This window comes from Rhinopithecus bieti, unplaced genomic scaffold (assembly GCF_001698545.2).
Source record: "Rhinopithecus bieti isolate Rb0 unplaced genomic scaffold, ASM169854v2 scaffold_63725, whole genome shotgun sequence".
NCBI classification, from domain to species: Eukaryota; Metazoa; Chordata; class Mammalia; order Primates; family Cercopithecidae; genus Rhinopithecus; species Rhinopithecus bieti.
In genome coordinates, this window is record NW_016824286.1 from 153,094 (window position 1) to 179,137 (window position 26,044).

Sequence of the window (26,044 nt, forward strand, 5' to 3'; positions counted from 1 at the left end):
TCTGGAAAGTGGGCTTTCTGAGGGCAAAGGTGGAAGGGAGACCATCCAACAGGCTATTGCAGTAATCTAGTTGAGAAATTATTATGTTTGGGCTAGGATGGTAGTAGACCAAAGGTGGAAATGTGTTAGACTCTGGACATATTTTAAAGATAAAATGAAGAGTATTTGCTGATAGATTGGATGTGAGATGTGAGGGAAAAAGTAGAGACAAGAATGAGTCATGGTTCTAGGTCTAAAAAATGAAAGACGAAGTGTCCATTAACTCATGAGGAAAAAGTAGTAAGTGTGAGCGCCATAACACACATCTTAAATTCGTTTTCGTTACTGCTAAATTTGAGATGCTCATATATTTAAGTCAAAATGCCAAAGGAGTATTTTTCTATGTTTTATCAAATAATGAGAGGAACAAGGATAGAAAGGTGGAATTTGGAGTTTGAATTTGGTTTTGGATATAGGATCCTGAATTCTGGGAAGTAAGGAAATGTTGATTTTTAGAAAGTTAAAACCACAGTAGCAAATAAGAAAGGTAGCCACAGCTATGCCACACTTCTTCACCCAACATAAATTGATGAAGGGCAGTCATAGGATGAAAATGTTCTGTCATGCAGTCATTTATCCAAGAACTGATTGCTGATTTACAAATCTATCATCCATTGTTTTTACTTTTCTTTCTTTTTTTATGGGGGATGACTGTTAATAATTCATGCAATCAGCATACATTCAGGTCCTAATTGCCTGATTGTTACTCAACACTCTGAACCTCTGAATGCAGGAGATTTAACAAGACAGATCTATACAGATTCTTACAGAACTTATAACTTTCTATTGGAGACTATAGACAAATACTCATTATAAATGGCTGTACATTTTATGATAGGAAAAATAAAGTATTAGGAAAGAATCCATAGCATCCATGTACTCCATCTAGGAAAAAAAATCTTCCAGAACAAGTAGCTCTTAAATTAAAACTTATCCTCTGATTCCCATGTGATTTTAAAAATTTCTACTGTCTCTTTTCTTACCCCTTCCAAGCTTATCAAAATTTGAGAATGTAAGAAATATTATTATCTAAATTAAATTTAAAATAAATTACAAATGCATCTTTATTACTTTTTTTCTTGCAAACAAAATGTCACTATTGTGTTATCTTGTTCAGTGAGAATTTTCTTACGTTGTTATGGACTGGATGTTTGTGATCTCTTCCCTAATTGCATATGTTGAAACTCTGCCCTTCAATGTGATAGTAATAGGATGTGGGGCCTACAGGAAGTAAAAAATAGCTTTATTGCTGATATGGAAAATTAGTTTTAGGTGTCTGGATAGGAGATTAAACCAGCCACACGTTCCCATAAACTCAAACCTAATCTGGAGCAAGACCCTAACTCTCTTCAATTCTGTGAGTTCCAGAGAGGTGAGAAAGCTTCAGAAGAAAGGTTGGAAGCTAGCAGAGACAGGTTCTTAAATTTTAAGAAAATAATGATTTCTAGAACATAAAGTTTAAGATGAATTAGCAAATGCTGGTATCGAAGCTCTACAGCAAGTTATCCAGGCAATCTAGCTAAGATCTTTGATGATGGCAACTACACTAAACAACAGATATTTAATGTGGACAAAACAGCCTCTACGGGAAGAAGATGCCATCTGGACTTTCTAGCTAAAGAAGGTAAGTCGATGCCTGGATTTAATGCTTAAAAAAACAGGCTGGCTCTTTAGTTAGGGTCCAATTCAGCCAATGCTCATTTACCATTCTGAAAAATCCTAGGGCCCTTAGGAATTATGCTAAATTATACTCTGTTTATTAAACAGAATGTTTATTAAATAGAATAAAGTCTGATGGCAGTACATTTGTTTACAACATGATTTACTAATTATTTTAAGCCCATTGTTGAGGCCTACTGCTCAGAAAAAAATATTCCTTTCAAAATATTACTGCTCACTGACAATGTACCTGGTCACTCAAAAACTCTGATGGAGATGTACAAGGAGATTAATTTTGTTTTCATGCCTACTAATAAAACCTCCATTCTACAGCCCATGGATTAAGAAACAATGTCAGATTTCAAGTCTTTAAGTATAAAACTCTTTACAACTTAATTTTTTAAAATTCTTTTAACTTTTATTTTAAGTTCGGGGACATAAGTACAGGTTTGTGACATACGTAAACTTATGTTATAGGAGTTTGTTGTACAGATTATTTCATCACCCAGGTATTAAGCCTAGTACCCATTAGTTATTTTTCCTGATCCTCTTCCACCTCCCAGCTTCCACCCTCTGAAGGACCCCAGTGTATGTTGTTCCCCTCTATGTGTCCATGTGTTCTCATCATTTAGCTCCCACTTATAAATAAGAACATGCAGTATTTGGTTTTTCATTCCTTTGTTAGTTTGCTAAGGATAATGGTTTCCAGCTCCATCCATGTCCCTGCAAAGGACATGATCTCATTCTTTTTTACGGCTATGTAGTATTCCACAGTGTATATGTCTTATTATTTAAAGAACACATTTTGTGACGCTACAACTGCCATAGACAGCTCACATTAATGAATGTGAGCTAAGTAAATTTAAAGCCTTCTGGAAAAAATTCACCATTCTAGGTGTTATTAATAACATTCATGATTCATGAAAGGAGGTCCAAATATCAACATTAATAGGAATTTGGAAGAAGTTGATTCCAAACCTCATGAATGACTTTGAAGGGTTCAAGACTTTAGAGGAGGAAACGACTGCAGATGTGGTAAAAATAGCAAGAGAACTAGAATTAAACGTAGAGGCTGGGCTGGCACAGTTGCTCATGCCTGTAATCCCAGCACTTTGGGAGATGAAGATGGGCAGATCACTTGAGGTCAGGAGTTCAAGACTAGCTTGGGCGACATAGCAAGACAAAAAATATAAAAATTATCCACACGTGGTGGCACACACCTGTAATTCCATCTACTCAGGGGGGCTGAGGAGGGAGAATCACCTGAACCCAGGAGGCAGAGATTGCAGTGACCAGAGATTGCACCATTGCACTCCAGCCTGGGCAAATAAGTTTGGCATGATGTTGAGGCATCTTAAGCAACAGTGAACATTGACCACATCAATACATTTTAAAAATATTTCCACCAGTAGCAATGCGAAAGATGAACTGAGAATAGAGAAGGAGACGTAACCAGGAGCTGAAAGCCCAGAATGGAGAGATCAACTGGAAGGTCGATATAGTAATTCCAGCAAGAAATCATATAATCTTAACCAAAGCAATGGCATTGGAGAAGAAAACTAAAAGATCAGAAATATTTAAAAAGGAGAATACAAAGAAAAGGGTTACTACAATAAAGTAAATATAGGAAATAAGCCAGGAAAAGTAAAAGCCACCTGACTTGTCATGTCATAAAATCAATTTACCAGATTTCAAAGTTGTGCCTAATAATATGAAGTACAATTTGAATGTGTCCTTTCCTTTCCCCTATTTTTTTATCCAGCTAAATCTCATTCACAATTTGGGTCTTAGCGCAAACATTACATCTAAATGGAAGTTTTGTTTAAATACAATGGCCTATGTTAGGTCCACATTTGTTTGCTTCCATATTACCTTTCTCCAACTATAATCATAGTATTATATATATTTTTCAATTTTGTTGTTCTTCACTGGAATATAAGTTCCATGAATAAAGGGTATTTGTCTATATCAATTCACTTGGATCCCCTAGTTGCTAACATGGCAATTTAAGCAGTATAATCATGATAAATATTTGAAAAAGAAATAACTAATAAACTAAGAAATTAGAAAAAAAAATCCTGAATATTGTAGATGTATAAATACTATAAGTTATGCTTTTAAATGTAAGAGGCAAAATCTACATTTCCTGTGACTTAAATCTGAATAATAAATTCCTGCAATTTATACTTTGGGGGCAATCCTAAAAGGACATTTTGGACTGTTATGCCCATGATATATGTGATTTCTTTAATCGTGTCTCCCCTGTGAGTTATATTACTTGCCTTAAAGAGTGTGGGGGCAGCCATTTTGCTTCACAGAGCGGTCAAGTGTTAGTTTTGATATGTAGCTTAGTCCTTAGCTATCTTTAAGATCATTTTTCTTCACTTATGCAGCTATAACCTTTGAGAATTTTGAGTGTTTCTAATCTAATATTCCTTGAATTAGAGAGCTGAGAGCTGAATGAGAAGTATTCAAGGAGAAAGATGCTTACCATAATATGATTCTTAGTTCAAAATTCATTCATCCATAGCTTTAAAAGACCCAAGACACTGACCTTCAGGTCAGAGCCAAGTCACATTTTATTGAGAAGGACGATCTGAGGCCTATAAAATGTCCGTAGTTCTAATCATTTCTCTTTAAAGAAATAATAGCTTTAAAACGGAGTAAACTGTGGACCCAAAGGAAACATTTTTTTTTTTTTTTTTGATCATTTTACCATAACATTTTTTTAAAAGGCCCAGAGAGTAATGGAAGTAGATAACCCCCTCCTCCCCATATCTGTCTATTGCAATAGACAGGCAAGACTAGCCTCCTTCTTTTGTAGCAAATCATTATAGTCTGATCAGCTTTCACTGGTATAATTGAGAAATATGGTCTATTTTCTTTCTTTGTAGCTTTGAGCCCACAAAGGAATTTATTTCTTGATCAATTTTAACTATGCAATAAGACAAAATAAGCAAAGTAACAAGGTTATAAAATTATTTTAAAAGTGTTAATTAAAGATATCCAGATATTTAGATATTTAAAAGCACCTGGATTAAAAACAAACAAAAAACATTACGTGTGCTATTTTCATGGAAATATACAGAATTCGCATTTGAAAAACATGGCTCTAATCCTGATTTTGTTTGTTCCTGGCTGTTAAGTGGGTAAAATAAAATCAGTCCCACTTTTTTACTTCGTATAATAAGAAAAATTTATTTGATATATCTACTCAATCAATTCCTTAGTCATAAGAAACAAAACCTATTCTAGTTTGTTAACAAAAAAAGAAACATATTGAAGGATATTATGCAATATACCTTATCACCATGAAGTCATGAGAATTATAGAGCCTCCCTAGCTGGGACTAATACCCCATTGCCACTACAGGAACATCATTGCTATTGAGAACCAAATGGCACCATTTCTGTCTCTGCCACTGCTGTGTCTGAAAGAGGCATGTCAGCTGGGCAGTGGTTCATGGCTGTAAACCCAGCACTTTGGGAGGCTAAGGTGAGAGGATGGCTTGAGCCCAGGAGTTCAAGACCAGCCAGGGTAACATAGCGAGATTCTGTCTCTACAAAATAATAATTTTTTAAAACGGAAAGAGAAGGGTCTCTGCCCCCACTTTTACCAGAATGAGCTCCACTATTGCTTCTGCCTCAAAATATCACTTACTCACGAGATTAAAGAAGCCAGTTCACACACCCATGAACTACGTAAAGTAATTTTCTGGCCTATACGTTGGGAAGGCATGGACTCAGGTGGCTATTTCTACAAATATATAAAGGGTGTTAGAAAGTTTTGGTGGATACAAAACACAAAGTCAAGCTCCACTGTACACCTTTAGTCCTAAAATTATGGGTATCTATTAATATATAAGGGATGTAATTTACATGTAATTAAAATTTTCACTTTGAATGGAGCTATTTTGACATCATAGAAATGCAATTTTGATCAACTACACTAGCTAGGAATTGGACATATAAAGAGGTTTTTGTGCTACCCAATACATTTTGCTACCTCAAGTTATAACAGTGCCAATGCACTTAATTGAATGGAATAACGGTCAACCAGTTGTTCTGTCAAATGCTTCCTCCAGCCAATTTAAGTAAAAGACAAAGGCAGATAGTTATCTATTAAATGATAAAGACAGAAATTTTAACTATACTTAAAGCTAGGAGTAAAAAATTTTGATAAATATCCAGAACCCCAGAGCTGCATAAAGAATCACAAGATAAAATTCCTTTTAGATTTTGATAGTTTCTAGTTTGTTTTTTAATTTTGCACATTTTGCATGTTAGGTAATCTATAAACTTTTTTATGTTTTGAACTAGGATACTTTAATTAGTATAGTGAATAAAATGTAAAATTATGAGATTAATTTGAATCTAGTTGGTAAAATTCGATTTTTTTTCCTATTCCGTGGAAATATTTACAATTGTTCTAAAACTACAAAGTAAATTTTATTTAGAATTTTCCTGTGCATATCAGCTGCATTTTTGCTAGAGTTGTGTGTTGCTCAGTTGGTATCAATTTGGGTCGTCGTGGGTGCCCAGCTGTTCTTCTCTTGTTGTAAATCTTGCAGAGTGTATCTGAGCATGGAACTTCTTTGAAGCTAACGTAAATCTCATGCTAGGACCAGTTCAAAGGTGTGTGCACTTCTTTCCCTCCTCTCTACATCACACCACTCTTATGCCTATACTTTTATTGTATATTAATTTCCAGAAATATTTCTGGCACAAAAATAAAGCCCATGAGGCCTATATATGTAGTCTTTTAGTCAATCTAAAAATATATCATTTTAAAGAATATCTAGCTCATAATTTAATATTACAGATTGAGTTTGCAAATAAACTTTAAAATTATTCATACACACACACATATATACATATATATTTCAGATAAAAGAAATAACTACCTCATTGGTTATATTCATAATTTAAAAAAAATTTTAACGGCAATCAGGGTCTTGCTATGTTGCCCAACCTGATCTCAAACTTCTGGCCTCAAGCAATCCTCCCACCTCAGCCTCCCAAAGTGCTGGGATTCCAGACATGTGCCACCCACACCTGACCTGTATGCATACTTTGCCATACTCCTTTTATGTATTTATATTGCAGGTAAATGAAATAATTGCATTATTGGTCATGTTGATACTTTATCATATTACTTTTATATATTTATATTTCAAACAAATTGAATAATTAAATCACTGGTCATATTCATACTTTGTCTTGCTTCTCATTTCAGCAATTATGCTGAATTTAATTGTCATTAAACATGAATCTTGGGTCCCAATTCTGACAGCCCCACCAAGATCATAAGAATGAGGAAGCGGCGCTTAAGTAATGCTTAACTGACTGGGCACGGTGACTCACGCCTGTAATCCCAGCACTTTGGGAGGCTGAGGCGGGTGGATCACGAGGTCAGGAGATCAAGACCGTCCTGACTAACACAGTGAAATCCCGTCTCTACTAAAAATACAAAAATTAACCGGGCGTGGTGGCGGCACCTGTGGTCCCAGCTACTCGGGAGGCTGAGGCAGGAGAACGGCGTGAACCCGGGAGGCGGAGCTTGCAGTGAGCAGAGATCGCGCCACTGCACTCCAGCCTGGGACGACAGAGCCAGACTTCATCTCAAAAAAACAGAAAAAGTAATGCTTAACCAAATAAGCAAACAAACAGAAACAAATATCCACTACGTAATTTCTTTAGATATCCTTTCTTTATTTAACTGTTGCCTTCTTTCTTTATCTTTTTCTTGAACTCCTGACCTCAGGTGATTGCACCTCGGCCTCCTAAAATGCTGGAATAAAAGGTGTGAGCCACTGTGTCCAGCTGCCTTCTTTATTTCTTTGTAGTAATCAGTGAAAATCTTTGATTTTTTTTTTTTTTCCAGTACATGAGAGAGATTGTACCCTACCAATGTAGTAAATTTTGAAGAGATAGGAGCCCTAAGAAAAGGGACAAAATGAGGTAGGCCTGCAAAGGAGATGAAAACAGGTAGCGTCCTTGGGTCTGTAAAGGAAATGGAATGAAAAGCAGTATTACAAGATATCATCCCGAGATACGGGAATGAAACCAGACAATAACCAGCACACCAAGTTAGCCTTGTAAGAGGCTTAGTCTACTTCCAAATGTTTCCAAGCATGTAAAATTATTATTGTTATGAAATCTCTTCAAAAAGTGCTTGTACACACAATAAAAGGTGGCCAAATATACCCGCAAAAATATACCGTTTTGGTATAAGAAATATTTTGAACTAAAGACATTTGAAAACAACAGCTGCAAGAAGGACATTCTAATTTTCCCCATTGCTTCTTGAAAACAGATGAAAGCTCCCATGTGAAAGATGCCCTTCCTGTATTAGGAGAACATTCTTCAAGGGGAAGTCATAGTCAAGAGACTTAGGCACAATAAGACTTTGTTAAAATAATTCCTCTTTTCCTTTATCCTCTCCACATAATTTAGTTACTTTTCAACAGTTACCTCTCTTTATTCCATATAATATAAAAGCTTTTGGGTTTTGCCACTTCTTTGGGTCTTCATTTCCTTTTGAGTGATTCCATGTCATGTAAACTTGTATATTAAATGTGGATGTTTTTCTCTTCTTATCTATCTTATATGTCGATTTAATTCTCAGGCCTGGCCAAGAACTTTAAGAGAGTAAGTGTCAATGTGTTATAGACTCAGTTGATGATTTTCCATTCCTTCCTTTAAGCATGCTAAGTTTACCCTACACCTGCCTCCTTACATATTCTAAGTTTGGCTTGAAGGTTTCTCTGTACTTAGTGAACTGTAACTTAACTGGATCTATAAACAGACTATAACTTTCTCTTGGGCCAATCACCATGTTTCAGCTGATCAGAGGCTCAAATTGTGTTCAAATAAGGCAAAGGCTGAGCAGTGAGCAGTCTGGCTGTTTCTGTTTTGTGTATGTCAGTTTTCTTTTTCTATTCATAATTCTGCAACCATGTGGAAACCCTGGAGTCTCTTTGAACCTATTCTGGATAAGGGCCTGCTCAATTCTCCAATCATTTTTTGCTCAGTTAAATGCTGTGAAACCTGATTTGTCTAAGGTGTTTCTTTTGAAAAACCTAAATTTAGTTTTCCTGGTTTGAAATTGAGTGTAGAGAAAATATTTTTGGGTGTCTGCACAGTCATGGCTTTCCCAAAACATTTTCCTGAAAAAGTGGAATCCTGGTCTTATAGCAAGACTTGCAAGTTAATTTGCAGCTGTATTCATAGTGAAATAACTCCATGGAAATTTACCTAACTCCAAAGATATTTGTTTATATTTCAAGGACAAATGAGGCCCATTACCTTGGAGACAAATCTGGCTGGAGATACTGGACTTACTAGCCCTTTGGAAAATCTGTTTTCTTACCAAAGGACTGGAGTAAGGACCTATTCTCTGCACTTTTCCAAGAAGCACTCCCAGCAAATAAGGAGGTAGAATAGTCTTTTTGTCTTCAAAAAGCAAAGGACAATTCATTTTTTATTCTTTGTCTCTTGTGTAAGAAGGATCTGACTACTTGCATAAGAGATTTTTTCATTTGGCTTTCCTCATATCATACTACAGATAAAAAGGCAAAAAGGATCAATAGTTATTAAAATGTAAATAATAATAATCTGTGTCTAGCCCAGAACATTTTATGTTGACATTCACTGTAACATTAATATTGATGAATATTAATAACCCAATGTTTTGGGAAGAGGAGTGTCAGAAATGGTTGCCACGTTCAAAAGTTTCAGCTGTAGGACAGTTCTTATCAATAGAGGATTTAATAAAAGTTGCAATAGAATAAATGGTTTTGACAGTAAAGCAAAAAAAAATAAATAAATAAAGGTAGAGGAAGCAAACTATTATCATGTAAATTAAGAATTTATTTCTTCATTGTATTAGAAGTTCATATCCAGGAATGGACAAGGTTTAGAAAGGTTGGGGAAGAAACTGGAGGGTGAACTCAGGTCAGATGGAGACAGATCATGTGTGCACTAATGAAGGCTTCAAATTTTTGAGATAATAAGGGCTAATATATAATAAAGATAATAATAATAGTAAATAGTAAATAATGTTAGTGACAGGAGGTAATCAAATGCCTAGACAGATAGAGGTGGGTCCCTGGTGAAACTCCACCTTCAAGCCAAAGACAGTTTAAAGTCTGAAAACCAAGCCATGAATCTGGGATGAATCTTTAAACTGCATTGGGAACCTCTCTTCCAGTTTGGCATGCTTTCCTCAGTTTGATCCCCATCCTTCACCTATTTTACATATACTACCTGTCTCTAATCGGTTTTTAACACTGTCATGCCCACCTTTGAGTGGGGTCTTTCTTGGATACTCACAGAACAATTAGCACACACTCCCCCATTATGAGCCCATAAAAGCCCCAGACTCAGCCATACTTGGAGGGAGACTAGCTGCCTTTGGTCAAGGGACCACCTGCTTCGAGTCTCTTCTCCACTGTGAGCTGTTCTGTCACTCAATAAAACTCTTCTCTGCCCTTCTCACCTTTCAATTGTCAGTGCAACCTCATTCTTTTTGGACACAGGACAGAACTCGAGGCCCATCGAGTGCAGGTACAAAAAAGGCTGTAACACTGTGGCTCTCTGTCCTCTGCCAGAACCCAACAGCCACCCCACATGATGGGAAGCAGCAGTGGTGCCAGGCCAGCCCTGGAGTCATGGGCCAGAGTGGGGCAGTGGGAATGAAAGGGCTGTTAGCATGCTGTAACACCCACTTTGGGGCTTTGAGGTCACTGGCATCCCTGTTCGGGTGCCACTGTGTTCCCCTTGTCTGGATGCCAGAGTCCCCCATGGGAGTTGCTTGTGACATGCCTGATTCAGTCACAAGTCCTGCACAGCGCCCACTCCTATGCCAGAGCTTGGAGTGGTCGGCTGGACCCCGCACTCACATGCTTACACACCCACTCCCACCGCAGGCTGAGCGTGCAGTCGTAGTGGCCACGGGATCCATGCTGGAGTGCAAGGTGGGCACAGTCTGGGGGGCCGAGTCAGCAGGGTACCTCTGTGGCAAGCCACGGCCTGAGTGAGTCCTGAGTGGACACGTTGCCAGCCGCGTTGGCCTCCAGCTGGCAAAGCAGCACCAACAAAAATCCTGCATCAATAACAAACATACTAAGGACTTTTTAAAAAATGTTTTGAGTTAATATTTATGATTCCAATATATGAAACTAATAATACAATAAATACTAACATATTTTACATCAGTTTTCAAAAGGTAGTAAAGTGAAAATTCTGCCATTTTCAGAGAACAAAATGTTAAATATACAGATTTATCTCCTAATCCCTCAACTTCCTTCCCCCATCTGCTCACAAAACTACTAGTCTAAGTCTGATGTTTGTATTTCCTATGTATTTCACTAACTGTACTAAATATATGGGTCAAAACCAGTATAGAGTACAGGTTTTAAATGTAAAATTAACTGGTGGTATTTTATGGAAAATTTCTTTTGTAATTTGCTTTTCTACTCAAATTAGACTTTTGGTTTGCTTTGTTTGGTCAAATATGGAAATAATCTAAGTTCCTATTTACTTATTCCATTTTTTTTTGTTTTATTAATGTGTCTCTGATGAATGTTGGACCAAAGGGAGTAAACAGAACCCCAGACACCTAACGGGATGTTCCCAAGAATTAAGATGAGCACCAAAGAGGACAGATAACTTTATGGAAACTGTTGGTGGGATCCACTTCCAGCTGTGTGGTAAATGTCAAATAGAAATCAATTTGTATTTCAACATAAAAATGGAAGTCAATATTGAATAATAACAATTACCTGAGTAGCTGGGGATTTTGCTCTTTTCTATATTTATTTTTATTTAAAAAATAAGGATTATTGTAGAGCTAACATGTAAAAGTTATAAGAAGTTATAAGAAGTAATACTGAGAGAATACCCTTTACCCAATATTCCTCAATGATAACATCCTGTAAAACTGTAGTACAGTATCACATCCAGGATATTAGCATTTAATAATCAAGGTGCATAACAATAGAGTTACATGAAAATACATATAAAGCAAATTATGCTTCCTTTAGACTTATTTTGCTCTTTTTGTTTTCTAGGCACTTGTCATGGTACCTTATATTTTGAATTGGAGACTTTTATTCTAATATATGCATAGATTTTCCTCTCTGTTGCTTTAGCTTTATTCAACAAATGTTAATGTTTTATTTTCATTTATATTCACTGTAATGTAATTTTTAGAAATTTTACCTAAGATTTTTTTTTCTTTAACCCTTGGATTATTTATTTCTAACGCTGTCACAAAGATGAAGTCAGAGTGTCTTCTCATAGCCTGGTAAGGGTAAAATTGTAGGTGACCCACTTGATTGTTTTTTCAAGGATGGAAGTTGGGCCATAGATATTTTCTGTGTTGTTTACCTGAGTAAAGATGTTATTCTCTAAAAGTTGTCTCTACTGCTATGCTACCTGTTTCTTGGCCCTTTTGTTTCAAAAAAGGAGGCTTTTGGGGGGGTATTTCTCTGTTTGTTTTCATTGATGTTTCCAGATTGCTGGTTTCTTCAATTTCAGGATTTTCATATATGATTAAAAAAAAAAAAAAATCCAGTGGGCTCACAACTGTGTCATTCCTTTAGATCCAGGTTTCTAGTGGGCTCAGCTTCTCTCCACGTTTCAGAGCCTTAAGTGTCTTTTAAATGATCATTTATTTATATATAAATTAATTAAATAATTAAAAGACATTTAAGAAGACTTTGAATTTATTTATTATTTTTAAGCTCCAGTGTTTTTAGCTGTACTTAACAGACGAGTAAGAAAGATTACATCTACTTCATTGTCCCAGAGGGTGAATAATAAAGTTGCTCTTAGTATTGCTTTAAAATTTCAAAGAAACAACTGTCTCTTTTTGTTCTACTTTACCATATACACCTATTGTTCTGTTTTTTTCTCCCATCTTTACCCAAGGCTTAGAATTACATTTTACTTATGCTTTTCACAATTCAGTGAATGTAACTTCTAAATCATGCATAGTCATTAAAATGCCTCCTTGCTGTTACATGTTATTTTTCCCTTTTCCAATATTGAACAATATTAGTGTAAATTAGACATTAGTTTATTTCTTCCATAGTAAGATGTTTCTATAATTTTTATTATCTTATTTTGATCATTTATTGAAATATTATTTATGTCTGAGTAGGAAATGGAAAGAAATTTCTCGAACTTCTAATGACCCATACTTTGACTACAAATATTATCTTTAAATATTGCTGTCAATGTTTTATACACACAAACTACACAAGAAAAATATGAAAGACATTGATTTTGGAACCATTAGCAGGGTACCCAGCATATGGATGTTACAATATTTTAAAATACATCATTACATTATCTCAAATGCAGAGGAAAAAAATAAGAAACCTCTACTTGCTTACTGAGAACTACTTCTAATGTTTATACAACTTGCTCTAAATTTACTACATTTGATATCATTTTGAGGACCCAATGTAAGGAAACTATGTTAAACTATTTTAAACATAAAGTTACAAAATATCCTAATAGTAAGTTTTCTGCACTACACTTTTGAATATAACTCAATGTACTATAAATATAAAATATTACTGGAAAAATTATCCTAAGATTAGATTGAACCTCTTGTGAACATATGTATGTGTACTAATGGCAAGCATAGATTTCCATTTATTTCTATTTTTCAGTGGTAGATAGACAAATTTAAGATGTAATAACCGTTTTATCTTATTATTTCAAGTAATTTTAGATGCAAAATGTCCTATTTTAATACTTGTGGTTGAAAATAGTATTCCATCAAAGACACAAATCACAGTTTTTTGTGTCTCAAACTTAAGTAAAGGGTTGTTATAGTAAATCAACCAAATACCCTTTTTTTCTATAAATATATGGAGAGGTCCTAGAAATAAAAGCATCATGGTGCTGGATAATATAGCTGGCCAAGTATATACATTTTAAGGTGTATGTACGTTGGATTTCTATGAAAGATAGATGAATTGATAATAATAGGAAATAGAGGTAAACATTCTTTTGAGTAAGTTTGCATTTATTCAAAATCGTAAAGTTAATTAACAGTTATGAAATTCTTTTCAAAATATGTATTCAATTCCTATTTGTAGTGAAGATTGTGACTTCACTTCTAGAATTCCCAGATAATTGTTGGAAAGAACCACAGTAAACATAAACATAAGTCAAATTATGATGAATTATGAAGGAAAGATGCAGATGGCTTTGAAAATATGTTCAAGGGGCATCTGCCATCCATGAGTAGATAATTAAAAAAGGCTTTCTTAAGACATCTAGAAACAGCATAACACAGTGATTAAAACATTAACAAAGCTGGAGTGGCTCATTTGGTACTCTGTGGTTCCTTACCATGGCAGCAGACTAGGTTTCTTCATGTTACGGCCTAAGGGTTTTAGCGAGCAGGAAGATGACTTGCATTTGAATTCTAATTATTTTTTTCTTTTTTTCAGTTCGAGACCTTAGGGAGGGTATTAAATCCCTTTGTGCTTCCATTTTTATAATCTCTGAAAATAGAGGCAATAATACCTGGTTATTAGAATTGCATGGTGTAATATTTGTAAAACATTTAGAAATGTACCTCACACATAGAAAATGTCTTTTAAGTTCTGGATTAAAAAATAAAGCTGCTTAGGACTTAAATCTAAGACCCGAAACTATAAAAATTCTAGGAGATAACATTGGTAAAACCCTTCTAGACGTTGGCTTAGGCATGGATTTCATGACCAAGAACCACCCCCCCACCAAGAAAATGCAATTAAAAAAAGATAAATAGCTGGGACTTAATTAAACTGAAGAGCTTTTACACAGCAAAAGGAACAGTCAGCAGAGTAAAAGACAACCCACAAAGTGGGAGAAAATCTTCACAATCTATACAGGTGACAAAGGACAAATATCCAGAATCTACAATGAACTCAAACAAATAAGCAAAAAAAAAAAAAAACCCAAAACTTCCATCAAAAAGCGGGCTAAGACATGAATAGACAATTCTCAAAAGAAGATGTACAAATGATCAACAAACATTTGAAAAATTGCTCCATATCACTAATGATCAGGGAAATGTAAACCAAAACTATAAGGCAATACCACTTTACTCCTGCAAGAAGGGCCGTAATAAAAAGAAAATCAAAAAATAATAATGTTGACATGTATGTGATGAACAAGGAACACTTTTACACTGCTGGTGGGAATGTAAACTAGTACAACCACTATGGAAAACAGTGTGAAGTTCTTTAAAGAACTAAAAGTAGAACTATCATTTGATCCAGCAATCTCACTATTGGGTATCTACATGGAGGAAAAGAAGGCATTATATGTAAAAGATACTTGTTCACACATGTTTATATCAGCACAATTCGCAATTGCAAAAACATGGAACAAACTCAAATGCTCATCAATCAATGAGTGGATAAAGAAACTCTCTGCAAAAATTGTAATGAATTGTGTTATTTATTACTCTCTAATATGATTGCTTTTTGTCTTACAAGGTTATATTTTTCTAAATGAATAATATTAAGAAGATAATATCCAAATCATTTTCTTATTTGTACTTCAATATGTCATTATAATAAATGTAATGAAAACAAAATAACATAAGGTTCTGTTGTAGTGATTTTCTTGCTGCTACAAAAAGGCATATGTTGCCATTCACTGAATAAAATAATAGTATTGGAAGACTTATATTTCATTTCTGGAAAATAACATTAAATATGGGTACTAAAGTACCTTTTAAAAAGGTCTCATTATTGCAGATTATATAGCATTTTTTAATACATTTTACTTCTAAGATCTGGAAGATGTGGAATGGTAAATAATAGTTAACTGTATCTATATAATATATCCATTTTTGTAATACTTTTTACTATGTTATTTACTTCATCAGCTGGATTTTGCTGTATAATCAACTATCCAAAATGTAGTGGCTTAAAAGACCAATCATTTTAGATAGATTCTGATACTTTGGGTTGACTGGGCTATGGTCTGTGTTTAATTTCCAGTGACTTATTTTACGTGTGTGTCTGTGGTCAGCTAGCAGGTCAGTCTGTGGCTGCGTGATCTGCATAACTGTCTTCATATGTCTTGTAGTTGGCAGCTTGTTTGGTCTAGGGACCTCAGCTGGAGTGACTGATTTGCAATCTGTGGTTTCTAACCAAGCATTAAGTTAGGCTTGGTTGTTTCACATCATGGCCAAAGTGTTGCAAGAGCAGCAAGAGAGGTTAGGGTCCAACATACAAGTTATTTTCAAGTCTGTGCATATGTGGCATGTATTACTGTCCCACTGGCCAGAACAAGTCATGTGGCAATGCAGCAGAGCATTGTGGATGAGGACAATATCCAATGGCATAAATATAGGGAAGAAGACTATTGCATGCAGTTTTTAAAACAATAATCCTCATGGTTATTAACTTTTGCTCTAAAATGTACTATATAAGAAAATATATAATATCAATACATAAATGCCTGAGCCTTATCTATACCTTTAAATTAAGATCAGAGATGAGGGTGTGGGAAATGTAGGATGGAAAAAGCCATATCCAGAATTATATAGTTGATGTGGTCTGGATATTTGTCCCCAAGGATGAAGGTGGGGCCTAGTTGGAGGTGGTTTGGTAATGAGGGCAGACCCTTCACAACTTGATACTGACCTTGTAATAGTGAGTGAGTTCTCATGAAATCTAGTCATTTAAAAGTGTGTGGCTCCTTCCCCCACTCTCTTTCTCTCTTGCTACTTCTTTTGCCATGTTATGTGCTTCTTCTTGCTTTGCCTTTCTCCATGATTGTGAGCTTCCCAAGGCCTCTCCAGAAACCTAGGAGATGCCAGTACCCACCATGCTTCCTATAAAGCTTGTATAACTGTGGGTCAATTAAACCTCTTTCTTTATCTATTACCAAGTCCCAGGTAGGTCTTTATAGCAATGCAAGAATGGACTAACTGAAAAAATTGATACAGAAGGCTGGGGCTTTGCTATAAAAATACCTAAAAATATGGAAACAACTTTGGTACTGGGTAACAGGCAGGGGTAGGAAGAGTTTGGAAAGCTCAGAAGAAGACGGGAAGATGAAAGAAAGTTTGAAACTTCCTGGAAACTAGTTGAATGGTTGTGACCAAAATATTGATAGTGATACGGACAGTGAAGTCCATGCTGCTGAAGCCTCAGATGGAAATGAGGAACTTCTTGGGAGCTAGAGCGAAGGTTACACATGCCATGCCTTAGCAAAAAGCTTTCTGCATTCTGCTAATGCCCTAAGGATTTGGGAAGTTTGAACTTGAGAGTGATAATTTAGGGTATCTGGCTAAAGATATTTCTAAGCAGCAAAGCATCAAGAGGTAGCCTGGCTGCTTCTAAGAACCTAAGCTCACATGTGGGAGCAAGAAAATAACTCAAATTAGAAATTTATATTTAAAGGTAAAGCAAAGCATAAAAATTTGGAAAATTTGCAGCCTTGCAAGTGGCAGAGAAAGAAAAGCTTTTTTAGCAAAAGGAATTCAAGCAGAGCATGAAGCAACCACTTGCTAAAGAAATTTGCATAAGGAGACAAATGCTGACAGCCAAAACAAGCAAGAAAAGGCTGGGAAGGTATTTGAGAAACCTTCACAACAGCCCCTCCCATCACAGTCTCTAAGGCCTAGGAGGGAAGAATAGTTTCCTGGGCTGGACCGAGGGCCCCTCTGGCCTGCACAGCTTTGGAACACTGCTTCCCTCATCCCAGTTGCTTGGGTTCAGCCTGGTCTCAAATGGCCCCAGATGCTGCTTGTGCCACTGCTTTGGAGAGCACGAGCTACCTTAAACCTTGATGACTTACATTTGGTTTTAAGCCTGTTGGTACACAGAGTACAAGAATAAATGAGACCAAGCACCCTCTGCCTAGATTTCAGGAGCTATATGGAAAAGCCTTGGTGCCCAGGCAGGAACCTGCATCACAGGGGGAGACCCTTCACAGAGAATCTTACTAGGGTAGTGTGAAGGGAATGTTGGGGGTTGGAGATCCCATGCAGAGCTTCCAATGGAGCACTGTCTAGTGGAACTGTGATAAGAAAGCTGATATGATAAGGTTCTGTGACCCTATGCAAATCTCATCTGGAATTGTACTCCCATAATTCCTACATGCTGTGGGAGGGACCCCCGTGGGAGATAATTGAATCACAGGGGCAGTTTCCTCTGTACTCTTTGCATGGTAATAAATAAGTCCCATGAGATCTGTTGGTTTTATCAGGAGTTTCTGCTTTTGTGTCTTCCTCATTCCTCTCTTTGCCTGCTGCCATCCATGTAAGATGGGACATGTCCTCCCTTTCTTCCACCACAATTGTGAGGCTTCCCCAGCCACTTGAAACTATATTAAACTTCTGACTTTTGTAAATTGCCCACTCTCGGGTATGTCTTTATCAACGGTGTGAAAATGGACTAATTCAGTAAATTGGTACCAGTAGAGTGTGGCGCTGCTGAAAAGATACCCAAAAATGTAGCAGCAAATTTTGAACTGGGTAACAAGTAGAGGGTGGAACAAGTAGAGGGTAACAAGTAGAGGGTGGAACAAGTAGAGGGTGGAGCCCTTCTGGAGGGCTCAGAAGACGGGAAAATGTGGGAAAGTTTGGAATTTTCTAGAGACTTGTCGAATGGCTTTAGCTAAAATGCTGATTGCAATATGGACAATAAGGTCCAGGCTGAGACGGTCTCAGATGGAGATAAAGAACTTGTTGGAAACTGGAGCAAAGGTGACTCTTGTTATATTTTAGCAAAGAGACTGACAGCATTTTGCCCTTGCCCTGGAGATTTGTGCAACTTTGAACTTGAGATAGATAATTTAAGGTATCTGGTAGAAGAAATTTCTAAGCAGCAAAACATTCAAGAGGTGACTTGGGTGCGATGAAAAGACCTAAGTTTTAAAAGGAAAACAGAGTATAAAAGTTTGAAAAAGTTGCAACCTGACAATGTGATAGTAAAGAAAACCCCATTTTCTGAGGAGAAATTCAAACAGACTGCACAAATTTGCCTAAGAAACAAGGAGCCAAATGTTAATCCCCAGACAATGGGTAAAATGTCTTCAGGGCATGTCAGAGATCTTCAGCCAGCCCCTCCCATCACAGGCTCAGAGGCCTAGGAGAAAAAGTGATTTTGTGGGCTAGGCCCAGGGTCCCTGTGCTAAGTGCAGCCTAGGTGATTGGTGCCCTGCATCCCAGTCACTCCAGCAGTGCGATGAAAGGGGCCAATGTAGAGCTTGGGCTGTGGCTTCAGATGGTGCAAGCCCCAAGTGTTGGCAGCTTCCACGTGGTGTTGAGCCTGAGGGTACACAGAAGGAAAGGATTGAGGTGTAGGAACCTCCACCTAGATTTCAGAAGATGTATGGAAACACCTGGATGCCCAGACAGAAGTTCGCTGCAGGGCTGGAGTTCTCATGAAGAATCTCTGTTCAGGCAGTACAGAAGGGAAATGTGGGGTTGGAGCCCCCATACGGAGTCCCTAGTGGGACACTATCTAGTGGAGCTATGAGAAGAGGGCCACCATCCTCCAGACCCGAGAATGGTAGATCCACCAACAGCTTGCACTTTGCACCTGGAAATGCCACAGACACTCAACATCAGCCCATGAAAGTGACCAGGAGGGAGGCTGTACCTTGCAAAACCACAGGGGCAGAGCTGCCATAGACCATGGGAATCCATCACTTGCATCAGCGTGACCTGAATGTGAGACATGGAGTCAAAGGAGATCATTTTGGAGTTTTAAGATGTGACTTCCTCGCTGGATTTCAGACTTGCATGGGTCCTATAGCCCCTCTGTTTCGGCCAATGTCTCTCATGTGAAATGTTGTATTTAACCAATATCTGTACCCCCATTGTATCTAGGAGATGACTAGCTTGCTTTTGATTGTACAGCCTCATAGGCAGAAAAGACTTGCCTTATCTCAGATGAGACTTTGGACTGTGGACTTTTGAGTTGATTCTGAAATGAGTTAAGAGTTTGGGGTACTGTTGGGAAGGCATGATTGGTTTTGAAATGTAAGGACATGAGATTTGGCAGGGTCCGGGTGGAATGATATGATTTGACTCTGTGTCCCCACCTGAATCTCATATTGTGGGAATTGTACTCCCACAATCCCACATGTTGCAGCAGGGACCTGGTGGGAGAGAATTGAATCATGGGGGCAGTTTCCTCCATATTGTTCTTATGGTAGTAAATAAGTCTCATGAAATCTGATGGTTTTATCAGGGATTTCTGCTTTTGTGTCTTCCTCATTTCTCTTTGCCTGCTGTCATCCGTGTAAGATAGGACATGCTCCTCCTTGCCTCCTGCCATGATTGTGAGGCTTCCCCTGCCACGTGGAACTGTAAGTCCTATTACATCTCTTTTTTTTTTTCCTTTTTTTTTTGTAAATTGCCCAGTGTCTAGTATGTGTATCAGCAATGTGATAACAGACTAATACAGGGACCACCATAATTCAGACTCTAGAATAGGAGATCCACCAGCTGCCTGCATTCTGTACCTGGAAAAGCCACAGGCATTTAACTCCAACACATGAGAGTAGGCCTGGGGTTGAACCCTGCAAAGCCACAGGGGTGGAGCTGTTTAAAGCCTTGGGGGCCCACCCCTTGACCAGTGTGCCTGGGATGTGGGACATGGAGTCAAAGGATAAAGCTGCCATTGCAAAGTTGGAACTGAGACAGTACAGGAGATCTCACTTATCCAACTCCATCTTGTTTCTAACCTCCAAGCAGTCCTTGTTCATCCCTAGGCATAGGCTGAACTAACTTTGGAGGAACTTAGTTTACAGTTTAAAGCAAGTAACAACTCTTTCCCAAAACAAACCTCTTTCTTGCCTGGGGACAAAACTACCTTTGTAAAACTAACAAATTAGCCACAAAATTAGAAATTATAGCATAGGAATTATTCAGCTGGAGGTGACAAGATTCTGACAGTCCCTAAACTCATCCGAAGATCATGCTTGAGTTATTTTGCAGACCCTGTACTTGATGGATCAGCTGGCACCACCCAGATTAATAAACTGGCTCCTCTGATCTTGTGATTCCCACCCAGGAACGATTCAGCACAAGAAGACAGCTTTGATTTCCTATGATTTCATCTCTGACCCAACCAATCAGCACTCCCAACTCACTGGACTTCCTCCAGCCACCAAATTATTATTAAAAACTCTGAACCATGAATGCTTTGGAAGGCTGGTTTGCGTAATAATAAAACTCTTGTCTCCTGCACAGCGGGCTCTGTGTGAATTACTCTTTCTCTATTGCAATTCCTCTGTCTTGATAAATCAGCTCTGTCTAGACAGAGGGCAAGGTGAACCCACCGGGCAGTTACAAGGAGATTATTTTGAGGCTTTAAGATTTAATGGCTGCTCTGTTGAGCTTTGAACTTGTATGCAGCTTATAGCCCCATACTTTGACCGATTTCTCCCTTTTGGAATGGGAATGTTTATCTAATGCCTATACACCCATTGTATCTTGGAAGTAGGTAAATTTTTTTTTTTAGTTTTACAGAGTGATAAGTATAAGGGACTTGTTTTGTCTCAGATAAATCTTTGGACTGTGGAATTTTGACTTAATGCTGAAATGAGTTAAGACTTTGGGGACTGTTGGGAAGGCATGACTGTATTTTGCAATGTGAGAAAGACATGAGATTTGGGAGGGTCCAGGGGTGGAATTACATAGTTCTGATATTGGTGCCCATCCAAATCTCATGTTGAATTGTAATCTGCTGTGCCGGTGGTGGGGCCTGATGGGAGATGTTTGGGTTATGGAGGCTGTATTATTCTGTTCTCACATTGATATAAAGAAATAACTGAGACTGGATAATTTACAAAGAGAAGAGATTTGATTGACTCATGGTTCTGAATGCTGTACAGAAAGCATAGTGACTTCTGCGGTTGGGGAGGCCTCAGGAAGCTTCTCACCATGGCAGAAGGCAAGGGAGACCAAAGCGTCTTTCACGGCAGGAAGAGGAACAAGAAAGAGAGAGAGAGGGAAGAGGTGCCACACACTTTTAAACAACCATATATGGTGAGAACTCACTCATTCATTATCACAAGGACAGTACCAAGGGAATGGTGTTAAACCATTCATGAGAAATATACCCCCATAGTCCAACCACCTCACACCAGGCCACACTTCCAACATTGGGAATTACAGTTCAACATAAGATTTGGATGGGAACACAAATCATATCAGGGTTGGATCCCTCAGGGCTTGGTGCTGACTTCAAAGACAGTGAATGACAAAGGATAAATGCTTGATGGAGTGGATACCCCATTTTCCACGATGTGCTTATTTCACATTGCATGTTTGTATCAAAACATTACATGTACCCCATGAATATATACAGCTACTATGTACTCACAAAAATTAAACATTAGAAAAAGAAGAAGAAAAAAAGGATAGTGATTTCTCACATAACAGTGTGTGGCACCTCCTGCCCGCAACTTCCTCTGTCTTTCTCCTGCCTCCTCAATGTGACATGCCTGCTCTTGCTTCACCTTCCAGCATGACTGTAATCTTCCTGGGGCCTCCCAAGAAGCTGAGCAAATGCCAGTACCATTATTCCTGGAAAGCCTACCAAACTGTGAGCCAATTAAATCTTTTTTCTTTGTAAATTAACTAGTATCAGGTATTTATGCAATGCAAGAATAGCCTATTATAATAATTATTTTATAAAATCTTCTTTGTTGTAGGATCTATCAAATAGGCTAATAAAGCCTGTAGGTACTTCTGGCCTGGTTGTCATAAATGTTAGCAATCTCATTATCAGTTATTCTTTGTTATCAAATCAACAGGCATATCTCAGGAGATATCAGAATAAAGGTAAGAAACAGAAATGGGCTGAAGTGTTCCTCCCAGGAGAATATTACAATGTGTCAAAATAAACATAATGATATTCTGAAATAGTGGTCCCATTCCAGCTTCAATTGCAGATTGCTAACCTTTCTAGGGACATGTTCTAAACATTCCTACTCCAAACAAAGCAGAAAGATGTGAAGAGATTTTTTTTTTTTTTTTTTTTTTTTTTAGATAGAAAAGACATAGTATCATGTAGCCATTTGTGCTCACCAGCTCCAAATCAGACCTCTCTGACACTGGTAATGAGGGCTCAGATAAAGAGATAGATATGAAGAACTGAGTGATTCATGCTACACTACTGATGGCAGTAAGCCTTGTGGCAAAGAAGCAGTATCCAGAATTTGGGGAATATAAAATTTGGAAAAATAGAATTCATCAGTTCATCCTTCCAAGTCACACTGAATTCTTCTGTTTCTGAGTAACTGCCCTACCAAAGAAGATTTCAGAATTAAATATAATACTGCTGACATCTTAATTTTATTTACTTTATTTTATTTATTTTTTGATATGGAGTCTTGCTCTGTTGCGCACTCTGGAGTGCAGTGGCGTGGTCTCAGCTCACTGCAACCTCCACCTCCCAGGTTCAAGTGATTGTCCTGCCTCAGCCTCCTGAGGATCTGGGATTACACATGCCTGTCACTACGCCCGGCTAGTTTTTTGTATTTTTAGTAGCGATGGGGTTTCACCATGTTGGCCAGGCTGGTCTCGAACTCCTGACCTTGTAATCTGCTTGCCTCAGCCTCCCAAAGTGCTGGGATTACAGGTATGAACCACTGTGCCCGGCCAACATCCCAATTTTATTCTGCCTCAACACAAAGTAATTTGCTCCCATATGTTCTTTTCTGTACTATTATTCTCTTGCCAATGTGTAGGTTTTCACTACTGAAGTCCACCTTTCTACTCTTCTACTCTTCCCTCCAACTAAAAAACTCCTCAGTTAGTTCAGGCTCATGTCCTAAAATCTCTTCTCCTGTCTTAATTTAAATTTGATAATAATCTAGTAATAAAGTGTTTCCTGTTAAGTTTTGGCTAAAGGCTGCTTTTCATTTTATTTTATAAGGAATTCAATATTGAAAGGCATTTCAGATTTTTTGCTTTAAAATGTCCCCATTACTTCAATAATTAAAACAAAACTATGCACAAACAGTATATCCTTTGAGATTCTTGTGTCCAGCTTCATCCTAATTTGTCCTCACCTCACTTTACCTATCTGCTCACCAAAGTGTCTCAATTATTTATTATTTTGACTCCTAACTTACACACTCTGATGTTACTCTTGTCATTGTTATAGATACATTCACCATTCAACAGAGTCACTGTATTAGTCAGTTTTCTCGCTGTTGACAAAGACATACCCAAGACTGGGCAATTTACAAAAGAAAGAGGTTCAATTGGACTTATAGTTCCACATGGCTGGGAAAGTCTCACAATCATAGCAGAAGGCAAGGAGGAGCAAGTCACGTCTTAACATGGATGACAGCAGGCAAAGAGAGAGCTTGTGTAGGGGAATTCCTCTTTTTAAAACCATCAGATCTCATGAGACTTACAGTCATGAGAACAGCACGGGAAAGATTTCGCCCTCATGATTTAGCTACCTCCGACTGGGTCCCTCCCACAACACATGAGAATTCAAGATGAAATTTGGGTGGGCCTCCAAAGACTATTTCCTTCGTAGTTTCTCCTTAATAAATAAAATTTTATATTTTTAAAATACCAGACTAAAAACTTTGAAGTCATCTTAGATTCTCCTGTTACTTTCACACTACACGTGCAATTTCACAGCAAATGATGCTGGTTTTGCCTTCAATAATACATCTACAATAAAGCCAGTACTTATCTTGTATATACTAGTTGAAAACACCATGATCTTACACTTAGATTATTGCATTAGGGCCCTTACTGGGTTTTTTTTTTTTTTGCTTCCACCCTTCAGTTTAGTGTACCTCAAAAGAGGTGTCAAAATACTTTCTTTAAAATAAATATCACTTCTCTGATCAAGACCAACCAAGGACTTCCTATTCATTGAAAAGAAAATCTAAATTTTGTAAAATACCTACTAGCTTTTACATAATTTACATAAATACATACACACTTTATATTCTGGCCTCAAGGCTATCATATGCAGAATATAAATTGTGTAGTACACAATACAAAAGGAACCAGCAGACAGAACCTTTATAACCATGCATGGCAACCCTATGTCTCATTATGTTCTTTTCCCTTTCTTTTTTTTAAAGTTCAGCCATGCATGCCCTCTTGAATCTCCTCAAAATCACTGGAACTTCCTCTTTCAGTGATTTACATTTTGTTCCTTCTGCTAAAAAATGAACGCTCTTACTTAAGTTAACTATACGACTTGCCCATTTGGTTCCTCGTATCTTTGCTCAAATGCTACCTTATTACACAATCCTTTCTTGACCATTATGAATAAAATGACAACACTGACTGGCACACTCGACCCCCTGAATCAATTCTGGAATTGCTTGCATTAGGATTCTCTTTTGTTCTGAAGTTTATGCCTAGAAAGCTGATCCCTGCAGGCTCTCTTTTCCTGATTCCCGGGCTAGCTGGGTTCAGTTGAGTTTGTTTCATGAGAGGGACCAATAGGATTTTGGAGACCAGAAAATAAGAGAGGCCAAGTTAATCTTTTCTCTGCCTTTATCATAGTGAGTCTTTCTAGCAGACATTGACTTCCCTGTGTGGCTGTCTTAGTCCACTTTGTGTTGCTATTAAGAAATACCTGATTGCAGAGAGCCAAGATGGCACCACTGCACTCCAGCCTGGGTGAAAGAGCGAGACTTAATCTCAAAAAGAAAAAAGAAAAAAAAAAAAAAAAAAACACCTGAGGTAGCATAATTTATAGAGAAAAGAGGTTTATTTGGCTCATGGTTCAGTATGCTGTACAGGAAACATGACACCAGCTTCTACTCCTGGGGAGGCCCACGGGAAGCTTTCACTCATGGCAGAAAGTAAAGGGGAGGAGGAATCACACAGTGAGAGGAAGGAAACAAAGATGTGGGTAAGAGGTGTCAGGATCTTTTTAGCTGCCTCTAACAATCAGTTCTTGTGGGAACTAATAGAGCAAGGAAAACTCACTCATTATCAGGCACAAAGCCATTCATAAGGGATCCACCTCTACAACCCAAACACCATTTGCTAAGCTCCACCTCCAAGATTAAGAATCAAATTTCAACATAAGATTCGGAAGAAACAAATATCCAAATGATATTAGTGGTTTTTAGCCAGACCCAACCATGGGTTTATTTTTCACTGGGTGTAAAGTCTTAATAATGACCCGAAATAATAACCTGGAGCCTATGAATGTTATCTTTTAAAGCAAAAGAGACTCTGCATGTATGATCAAGTTAAGAATCTTAACTGGCAGAGAGCTTAGGTGACTTTTATCCTAGTTATGCGGAAAACAGAACTTGTAAGCAATAAACATATATTTAGACGATTTCTTTTTTTTTTTTTTTTTTTTTTT

At 37.5% G+C, this 26,044-nt stretch overlaps 1 long non-coding RNA gene across 1 annotated transcript; it reads left to right on the forward strand.

Annotated features, from left to right (window-relative positions):
• The first annotated feature begins 10,582 nt into the window (after nt 1-10,582).
• LOC108522172 (uncharacterized) lies at nt 10,583-20,014 on the forward strand. The gene is made up of 3 exons (XR_001883395.1): nt 10,583-10,675; nt 11,297-11,410; nt 19,981-20,014. It is a non-coding gene; the product is annotated as an uncharacterized LOC108522172 (long non-coding RNA).
• The last annotated feature ends 6,030 nt before the right edge of the window (nt 20,015-26,044 follow it).